Source organism: Ovis aries, chromosome 7 (assembly GCF_016772045.2).
Source record: "Ovis aries strain OAR_USU_Benz2616 breed Rambouillet chromosome 7, ARS-UI_Ramb_v3.0, whole genome shotgun sequence".
In the NCBI taxonomy this organism is placed as follows: domain Eukaryota; kingdom Metazoa; phylum Chordata; class Mammalia; order Artiodactyla; family Bovidae; genus Ovis; species Ovis aries.
The window spans coordinates 13,133,460-13,144,115 of NC_056060.1; the positions used below are offsets into that span (position 1 = coordinate 13,133,460).

The following is a 10,656-nucleotide window of genomic DNA, read 5'->3' on the forward strand; positions in this document are numbered from 1 at the left end:
CTACATCTAGACTCTAAGCCTGAGAGTGACACCTAGAATGCCAGCCTTGTGAGGTATGGGACTCTGCCCGACTGGCTTCTGGCTGTCTGCCCAGTGCCTGGCACAAAGTTAAGAGCTCAAGAACTGTTTATTGACTAAATTTTCCTAGCACGGTAAATGCCCTGTCCATAGTAAGTCCAAGCACAAGACCCAACCCTCAAGTACCTAAAAGTTATGTTTGGAAAGGGGCAGGGAAACTATTTCAAACCCCAGGGAACAAGGAGAAAAGGGAAAAGGAGAAGCAAGTGCCTGAATATTTCCCAGCTGAAGGCAGAACCCTTGGCGCTATGGGCACTCAGCCAATTGCTCACCTTGGATCTGGAACTGGAAGACCTCTGGGCCAGGGTTTTTTCCGAGGGGTCCGGATGCCTCTTGTTTTTGCGTACTAGAATCCTCGTGCAGTGCAGGAGAGGTGGGAGCTGAAGGCATTGACCACAGGTTCTGGGCATGAGTTCTAAGCAGTGGGTCTTCTAACTGCCCTCCTGTTTCTCACTCAAAGGCCAATTCTCACTGGTCCTGACTCTGCTGTCTTTTGACCGAACACTTAGGAGCTTTTCTACCCTCTCAGGACTCCAGCCTTGTGCCCATGCCGGGGTGATCGTACTCCCTCAATTAGAAATCTACCCAAGGCTCAATTCCAAACCCTCCTTTCTCCAAGGACCACCCTAGCCCCTCCCCCTCCAAACAGTGATTTCACCTGGGAAGCCTGTACTCCCTCCCTTGGCTACGAAATAGTGACTATTCTTTCCCTATAGACTGCACGTTTGGGGACTGGGCAGAGTCTTAAGAGCTCCCTTTACCCCCAGACTTCAGTGCTGGCACAGGATAGATACTGGACCAACTGTCACCTAAGTGATTTGTCGTGGGAGGTGATCGAAGCACAGCACCTAACAAGACACCAGCCCTCTGCCTCTAGCCTCGCACACAGCCAGTCCCGCAGCCTGCAGAGGGCTGACAGTGGCCTGGCTGGGAACACTGGCCCTGCGCTGAGAAAGTGGTAAGGAGAGCACAGAGTAATGCGGGGCGGGGTGGGGAGGGCGGGGAATCCCTGAATGAGAAGTCCAGAGACCTGGTTTACCGGTCCCTTACACCCTTAGCTAGCCATAAGCGAATCCTTCCAACTTCTCTGGGCCCTCGTTTGCAGATCTGTGAATTGGGAGGAAGAGGTGGAGACTGCAGTCGTGGATCTTGAATTTCTAGCGGCTTAAAAAACGTGTGAGCAACACAGAGAGCGGTATGCACACTAGGGGAAACCCGCCAAAGGAGCTGAGGATGGGGTGCTCTTAGACGGTGGATTCGACGCCCTCGGGGACCCCGCCCAACTGGCAGGGGACAAGGGCCGAGGGACCCTCTCCAAAAGCCCCCAGCTGTCGGTCCCACTAAACAGGCTCTAAACCCTTCAAAAGAACCTCGCCAACAGCAAGCACTCCCAACAAAGAGGGCTGCGAAGCCGGGGTCCCGCTAGCTCCGCGGAAGCCGCACTGTGTCGAGTCCAGCCTGCCAGACTGGACTCGGAACCAGAGGACTCGCGCCCCGGGCAGCTCCGAAAGCCGACCCACGCAAGGCTGCGCTCGCAGCCACCTGGCCGGAGCATTAACCCCTGCTTTCCCGGCAGAGCGCAGAAGGGGCGCTGATGTTCGGGCACGAGTACCCTGGCCAGAGCGAGCTTAGATGGCCCGGAGCCCAAACCACCCGAAGGCCTCCTCCAACCTGCCCGAGGCCTCGTTCTTTGCAGTGCCGGGGGGATGGAGCGGAGGCAGTTCGAAATATTTTTCTAAAGAACACGACTACATGAGAGGGAGTCAGACCAGCCTCGCATCGCGGGCTAGCGGGGACGGATCCCGAGAAGCGGCTACCCTAGGATGGAACTCGGGAGTCCAGGTCGGGAGAAAGAGCCGGGGCTCGAAGAACCGTCAAGCCAAGGCTCCGCGCTCCCAGGTTCCAGCCGAGGGGGCGGCTCCGTCCCACACATGAATGTTTGACTCCCGAGAGGAACGGTTTTGCACATTTTTCGTGTATTTTTTCAAGCAAATCAGGAAAATAAACGAAGTGCAGGGGGGAAGAGTCTGCGTCTGCTGCTCCAAGAGGCCACAACCACCAACAATCCCCAGCACCACCCCCCAAGGCTAGACGGCAAGTTGGGAACTTCAGCACCGCGTTCCAGGCGCGCACCGTCAGTGATTCGCTTCTCTGGACTTCGGGATCTGGGGTCACGGCCGCGGGCAGTAGAGACCTCCGGGGAATCCACCCGGACTTCCCCTGGTCGGGCGTCCGGGAGTTCCGCGAAGAGAGTCGGGACTCCGGGACGAGAAAGGAAGGAGATAGACGTTCGGTTTCGCGCCTCCAAAAAGCATAAGTGCGCGTGGCACCAGCCTGGGCTCGGCTACATGTAGCTAGGGGCAAGGCTAGCCACCGTGGGGGATCTGACCGCGCCTCGCAGGTTCTGCGCGCGGACGTCGGGGCGCCCGGGGCCGCTCGGAGGTGGGAGTCCCCAGACTTAGAGGCGGGCAGGCGCCCTCCCCGGGACAACCGCGCCGCGCCGCTGCGCTCGGGTCTTCCCCGGCCGCCGGTGCTGCGTCCCGACTGCGGACAGAGAGCCCGCGCCTGCCCGCGCCGGGGCGCCCCACGTCCTGCCCGGACCCCTGGCATTCTATCCACACTCACCTCCTCCCGCACCGAACTCAGCTTCCGCAGCCCGGACCCCGGCTGAGCACCGGGGATCCACGGGGCCAGTGGAAAGTTAGTCGAGGGGATGCACAGCCCCCCTCCCCGGGATCAGAACCCCCCACCCCCGGCCCCGTGTGCCCCCAGCGCTCCACGGCTCCGCGTCCTCGCCGTCCCCGCCTAGCCATCTACCTGCTTCGCGGCCCGCCCGGGGCTCAGCCGGCCAGTTGCGGTCCTGTCCTCCGGAGCCCGAGCCGCGCCGGAGCGCCGGGCCAGGAGCCGGAGCTGCTGGCAGTCCAGAGCCGGCGGGCGAGCTGCGGGAACGGCGAGCGAGAGAGCGAACCGGCGGGCGGCTGGAGCCGCGGCTGCTGCTGCCGCCACCGAGCCAGCCCCCACCCGCTCCGTCCCTCGGTCCCTCCTCCCTCCTTCCCTGCCAGCCTCCCTCCTCCCTGCTCGCGGCTCCCTCCCTCCGTTCCCTACCCCTCCACCCCCACCTCCTGCCTCTTTTTTTTTCCTTCTCCCTCTTCGTTCCTTTCCGACCCTGCGCTCTCGATCTCGCTCGCTTGTTCTTTTTCCTCTTTCTGTCTCTCTCTCCAGCTTTCCTTTGGTTTCCCTTTTCTCCGATTCAACCTTTTCTGACCTCTCTTCTCACCTAACGCCAACAACCCCCCCACATACACAGCTTTCCGTTCTTTCACTCTTTTCTCTCCGTTTCCTCTTCTCTCTCTCTCTAACCCCTTTCTACCTCTTTTCACTATTTTTTTTTCCTCCTTTTAACCTTTTCCCATCTTTACCCTCCTCTCTCCTCCCTAAGAGTGGCCTGCCAGGCGTCTCAGTCTTTCAGCTCAGGTCGGGGAATCCCACCCCCGGGAGGGAGGAAGCCCCCGGGGGTCGTGCTGTTAACAGACTGAGGAAGGAGAGAGAGGGAAGAGCTAGGGCCGGAGACGAGGGCTTAAGAAACAGCTGAGCGGGGGGGGGGGGGGGGGGGGGGGGGGGGGAGGCTAGAAGGCCAAGAACTCAAGACAGTCAAGACTCAGCCGCACTGAGCAGTGGTGGCTAAGGAAACAGACCCAGAGAGAAGAGGGCAGGATTCAGCCTTGCTGAGGTCTACTCCAGAGGCAAGGCCTAGACCATCACTGCTCCCCGTGGTCTAGGAAGGTCTCCTCCACTGACCCCCAGAAAGGGATGGGGGACAGGCCGCCAGAGGCCACCCACTCCTTCCAGCTTCTCTGCCTGGTCCAAGCTCCCAGGGCCACTAGGACAAAGCTTTCTTCCTCCAAGAGCACCTTTGGCCACTTCACTGCCCCACAGCATTCTTAGGGGGTCTAAGCCAGGCAGAAGGGGAGGTCCTGGTTGGCAAGTGACAAAGGTGACGAACCGCTTCTTCCCACCCACCAACTTAACCAACCACTCCTGCTTATCAGGGAGAGAGTAGCAGCAAGGTGCTTTCCTGGTGTGATTTGTCTCTTTTTCTCCTTGAACTACAACAGACTGGAAAGGCCCAGACTGGGAAAAGGTGCTGTACACCCCTCAGGAGATTGCTTTATTATTGTTGTTATTTATTTATTTATTTTGCGGCATGTGGAACTTCCCTGACCAGAGAGCAAACCCACACCCCATGAAGTGGAAGCAGAGAGTCTTAACCACTGGACCACCAGGGAAGCCCAGGAGAATGAGTGTGTGAGTGTGTGTGTGTGTGTGTGTGTGTGTGTGTGTGTGTGTGCATAAAGCAGACATATTGTCTGAGGCTTTGCGAAAATGCATGTCTATGCACCTAGCCCTCTCAGGTCAACTATCCATAAGGGACTTAATTCCGGGTCTGGTGGGGCAAATCCCACCCCTAAAGGCTTTTCCGGGCACTACCCCCATTTCAGCCCAGTGGGGTCTGGAGAGGAGATGCAGCATCTCGGTTCCCATGGAACCCCTTCGGCAGCTCGGCTTTGTCAAGACAGGATCACATTTCTCCTAATTTCATCCCTACTTGCTGGGGCCAGAATTTGTTCCCCTTCAGTACTGTCCCTTCCGTGGTACCAGCCAGAAGCAGACCCTCCATCCAGGCAAAACCCCACACAGATACCACCTTGAGTTCCCTGCCGTGGGACATCAAATCAAATAAAGAAACCCTGGGCTTCTGTTGTTCACATCACGCAACCAGAAGAGCCGTCTGGTCGGGGCTGGGACTATGTTGAAGCCAGTGAGACACACCTAGGGCGCAAAAGTCAAGGATGCATTCAGTCTCTGGGTCCTGCAGTCAAATCCTAGGGCTGTCACCAAAGCAGCTGTGTCACCTGGGTCCATCACCACCCCTCTCTGGCCTTCCATTTCTCCACTTGATTCTGAAGAGGCTGAAATAGATGTTCTCTAAGGAGAAGGCAATGGCACCCCAGTCCAGCACTCTTGCCTGGAAAATCCCATGGACGGAGGAGCCTGATGGGCTGCAGTCCATGGGGTCGCGAAGAGTTGGACACGACTGAGCGACTTCACTTTCACTTTTCACTTTCATGAATTGGAGAAAGAAATGGCAACCCATTCCATTGTTCTTGCCTGGAGAATCCCAGGGACGGGGAAGCCTGGTGGGCTGCCGTCTATGGGGTCGCACAGAGTCGGACACGACTGAAGTGACTTAGCAGCAGCAGCAGCAGCAGCAAGGGTTTCTCCAGCTCTGAGCAACTGCAGCTTGTGGGTATCAGAAATGCCAAAGGTTAAAAGAATGGGTTCTAACTTTCTGGGTTTCTATTCCTGCTCCACTGCTTACTATCTGTGGCATTGGACAGCCACTTATCCTCTCCAACCTCAGTTTGCCTATCGGTAAAATGGGAACGATGATAATCCTGTGAGCCCAGTGAGGAATAAGCCAAATGCTACATGTAGCCGCACGCGATAACTGCTAGCACTACTAGCAACTAATATTATGCAAGGTAGGTTTTCAAATGTTGTTCCTTCATCCTCATATTCCCTTGTGGATTATGAGTTGCAACTCCCGCCTTCTCAAACTTCAGTTATAACAGGTTTGGGGAGGTGGGCAGTTCTTCCTACACCCTACTCCGCGAGCAAATGCGTGGGAAGCAACCCACTTCCCTGTCTCTCTCACACACACTCCCACACTGCCTGGTGTGAACTGCCTGGCTGAGGGTTGCTGGGCCCTCCACACTGGGCAAGGATTGCCTGGTTTTCTGCCATACTCTAAAAACCCACACGGATCTATAAAGCTGCACCTTCTCCACCAGCTGGCAGGCTTCCAAGGACACATGTCCCAACAGAGCCAGGAACACTTTTAGCAAACATCTCTGAGGGTCGGCTCTGGGTCATGCTGGAGCCCGGCATCGCATCATTCATTTCTCAATCCCTGAGAGCCTGCTTATGGGAAGGACTGCTGTGCACCTCCTCTTGCTGTATAAGTTTCAATCCAACTGCAACAAGTTTATTTGGGAAGTTATGACAACATCTAGGACCAGACTATTCATCTGAAGGCATAATGGAAGACAAAAGTCCACTATTCCAAGCTATAAGCCTTGCTCTCTAAAAGCTTCCACTCTAACTGGGGGAAGAAGACATAAGACAGAAAAGTTGACAGAGATGACAGAGAGCAGGAACGCTGGAAGCATCTGCCTGAGTTCAAAGCCTAGGCCCTTCACTTGTCAGCTATGTAGTCTTGAGCTGGTTACTTAATCTCTCTATGCCTCAGTGTTCTCATCTGCAAAATGGGAATGATAATGAGGTAAGCACTGCTATCACCCCCATCTCACAGAGGAGGAAACCAAGGTTCAGAGAGAAGAATTCCCCAGCTGAGAGTCACACAGAAAGTAAATGGAGCTCAAGCAGAATTAACGTCATAGTCCTTGCTCCCACCCTCCACCTTCTTCTCCCAGCCTCTCTAAGCCATCTTTCTACACAGTTCTAGCGTATCTCCTCCCCAGGGAGGTGGCATCTGAAGCCCAGGTCCATTTCCACCTCTATACCCTTCAGCCTGGACAGTGGTGGGAGGTAAGGAGGTAAAAATCTGGTCACCAAGATAGGTCCTCCTCCTCCTCAGAAGCAGATTGAAGGATAGGCTGCTGGGCAGAGCGTCCAAGCTCAGAACATAATGGTCCACACCCCCCTTTGCTCAAGCTTGTGGGAAATTCCCTTCATTTTCCTTCCTTCTCCCTCCTTTCCTTGTTGAGGGATCCCTTTTCCCCCCTTCCTCTTCCTGCAGAGTTCCAGTTCAAAGTCCCAGGGAAGAACATCCAACACACACCAGGGATGGCTGGAATCTGTGAATGGTGGAAAAATTTTGGAACTTCTAAGATCTTTTAAGCCCTCAAATGACATCTGCCATATTAAAGCACTTGAAAAAGATGTCTATCTTCCCAGTAGACTCTAAGGTATTTTCATGTCTATTACATGTCTATCACAAAGCCTCACACCAGGCCTTGCCTTGTAAAAAGAATAAGTAAAACTAAAGACTGGGACTTCCCTGATAGCTCAAAGGGTAAAGAATCCACTGCAATGCAGGAGACACAGATTCAGTCCCTGGGTCAGAAAGATCCCCTGGAGAAGGAGGTGGCAACCTATGCCAGTATTTTTGCCTGGGAAATCCCATGGACAGAGGAGGCTGGCAGGCTACAGTCCACGGGTCACAAAGAGTCAGACAAAACTGAGCAACTAAGCGTGCGATAAAGGCCTTACAAGAGGTAACTTGCCCAAGTTCACGTAGCTAGAAAGTGACAAAACCCAAATTTGAACTCCAGCCTTTTCAAAGCTCTGTCCTCCATGCTACAGTGTCTCTCACTGCAGGGCTGGGGCTGGAGTAAGACGAGCAAAGGGCCAACTCTACCCTTGCACAACCCTGAGAAAAATCAACCTTTGGATACTTCCAAAGAATTAGAGGGGATGTGGGGTCCCTGCATCCTAGCCATTGACAAGGTGCAAAGAAGAAGCTGTGGAGCAGGCAGGATGTAAGGCGACTCACCGGGGTTACATCTGCTCACATAACACACAATAACAGTCCACCCAGCACATCCTCAAGAAGACCTACTCACAATGATCCTGCCCGGGACACAACTTTCTAAGAGCTAACAGCTCAACACACCTACGTGCATCCCAACACAACACAAAATGCCCATATGGGCAGATGGTACAATTCCTGCACTCACTTAAAAGCAGGGGAGAGGACTTCCTTCATGGTTCAGTGGTTAAGAATCTGTCTGCCAATGCAGGGGATACAGGTTCAATTCCTAGTCTGGGAAGATCCCACATAACCTGGACCAACGAAGCCCATGAGCCACAACTACTGAGCCTGAGCTCTATAGCCCGCAATCCGCAACTACGCAGCCCATGTGCCCTAGAGCCTGGGCAAAGCCAGTGCAGTGAGAAGCCCGTGCACTGTAACAAACACCCAGAGCAGCCATAATAAGTAAATGCATCTTAAAAAAAAAAAAAAAAAACAGGAAAAATTCTAATGAAATGACTCTTTTCACAGGCTTTTTATGAACCCACAACCACCAATCGAAGAATTGATTAACTTGGTTGTATTTATTAAATCATGTTCAATATTTAATAACTTTAAATATGGATTGAATATTTAATGAGATTGGTTGAGATCTATTTACACATAAACGTCAGAAGTGCCAACTGCTTTGAACTGAGAATTGAGTTTGTGACTCAGTCTCAGAGGCTAGTGCTGGAGATCTCAGAATTCTACACTTCATGGGTTTCTTTAAATTATAGGTTATCATCATGAAATTATTACACTATTACTTGTTTTGATGGTCTGCTATTATAGAGTATTATACAGTCCCAAGAAATGTGTCATTCAGATGCCAGATTTCCTTACATCCAGGCAAACTCAGATTGGATATCTTGTTCTCTTTCCTTCATGTTTACTAGGAAGAGTACAAAATGATGCTATGAAATGCATCTTGTCTTAAGCCCTTAGTCATCCCACAGGCTCAAGATGATCTGGAAGCAATTTATGTGGTATACTTTGCCCAAGACCAATTTGTCTAAGAGAAAGAGCTCTGCTTTGTACACTGGAAACTAGCAAGGTGAATTTCTGAATCGTTTTTACTGAACTAAGAGAATTGGATGCAAAACAAGCTTTCTGAGGTATAATGGAGATTCAGGAAAATCCTTGGAGGATTTGAGAGTCTGAAAATCAATGAATGAATTTAGCATATCCATATGTGCAGATTTTACGTTCCTGTGTGTGTGCTGAATAGCTTCAGGTGTGTCTGACTCTTTGCGACCCCTTGGACTGTAGCCCACCAGGTTCCTCTGACCATGGGATTCTCCAGGCAAGAATACTGGAGTGGGTTGCCATTTCCTTCTCCAGGGGATCTTCCTGAATCAAGGACTGAACCCTTGTCTCTTATGTCTCCTGCACTGGCAGGCAGGTTCTTTACTACTAGCGCCACCTGGGAAGCCCACAGATTTTACGTAGGTTATCGTTATATCATTCATGCTCTCTAGATAAAAAGTCACTATAAAATGTGGTTTATTAGGGGCAAAAGTTAAATCAAAGGAAATAGCCCCTTTACCACAGCAGTCTGCAGTCAGCAGGATATAAACTGCTTAGTAACTCATCTCACCCACACACCCTTGTCACATTCCTACTTGCTTTGATTTGGGGTCCAAAGCAAATGTAAACAAATGCTGCCAAAAGAATAGTAGCTACAATAAAACCATTGGATAGAGACTAAGCCTCTGACTCAAGTCAATATTGCCATAGTTCTTCAATGCTACAATATCTTAATTTTCTTTGCAATAGATAATAAAAAAAACCTATATCTCTAACCACTCCCCCTTCTCCCCATCTTCAATAATCTACCAACCCTTACATTCTTAGCGGATACCCATACCAGTTTACGTGCATGTGCTGAATTCAACACAGTGTTCTGGGCTCCCTAGTTTTATTTTTTCTATTCTCAGAATCTGAATGCCTTTCCCAGCTTCTCTCAAGCTTGGCAAATTCCAGTCTCATTCTTCAAAAGTCTGCCTCCCTTGGCCCCCTCACCCTACCTGTTCACCTACTTCAGTTGGCACTTTTCTCACTGTTATTTGTCAGTGGTGAACTGGATGGTGAATTCCATGAAGTCATTTCAGTATCCCCAGTGTCTCGCACAGTGCCTTGCCATGTTGGAAGGATGCATGGATGGGTGGATGGCTGGTTGAACTTGGAAATAAAACCACGTACGTTTTACTTGTAACTTTTTTTATCCTTTGACTTGAGTTGAACAGAGTGTTGGTATAGGAACCATCTGACTTTCCAGGAAGTTCATAATGCTGTTCAGTCTTAGGCTGAAGTCAGAGCTCAAAGGAATTAGCCACTCCTTTACTTTACAGATAAAGTCCTCACCCTCATATTTTCATTCAACACACATTTATGAAGTTCTCGCTATGTTCCAGGTTCTCCACTCACAGCCTTGGGTCGCAATCCAGTGACTGAAGCAACCCTAACCCCTTAGTTAGTGCACAGGGTCCAGGAGCAGCCTCTTTTCTCCAACGCTATTGACCATCTCCGTGCAGCAATCAAGAGACTTCGGGGGAGATAGAAGAATCTCCTCCTCAGGAAGGGGTTTGGGATTCCTGCCCAGTGAAAGTTGGATTTGGCAAATCCTTAGCTTTTTGTAAGTGCCTCAAATTCCTTGTGGAAGTAGGTAAGGTATCAATTCAATTCTTCCACAGAAAACAGACTGCCGTCCTCCTCCTCCTCGGTGTCCCCTACCATCACTCCCTGCTTTCCAGTGGGTCCTCCAGCAATACTGAGAGGCCCGTGGGCTCTGAATCCAGCAGAGCACAAGGTCCTGCAGGAAAGAAACTTTGCTCTGTTCGCTACCATATATCCAGCACCTAGAACGATATCTGAAACATAGTAGGCCATTCATTCCATCAACATGAACGGGATGAGATGAATTCATGGACAAGACGTCATACCTTTATCTCTATTAGTGATGTCTCCTCTGGAGTGTCCTT

At 51.6% G+C, this 10,656-nt stretch overlaps 1 protein-coding gene across 2 annotated transcripts in view; it reads right to left on the reverse strand.

The window, feature by feature from the left end:
• MEGF11 (multiple EGF like domains 11) overlaps positions 1-3,081 on the reverse strand; it is a 398,161-nt gene extending 395,080 nt beyond the window's left edge. For both annotated transcript variants that reach the window (XM_027971510.3, XM_042252061.2), the window contains exon 1: positions 2,896-3,081. The gene's annotated coding sequence lies outside the window, so the exon portion shown is untranslated. The remainder of the gene's footprint in view (positions 1-2,895) is intronic.
• Positions 3,082-10,656: the final 7,575 nt, after the last annotated feature.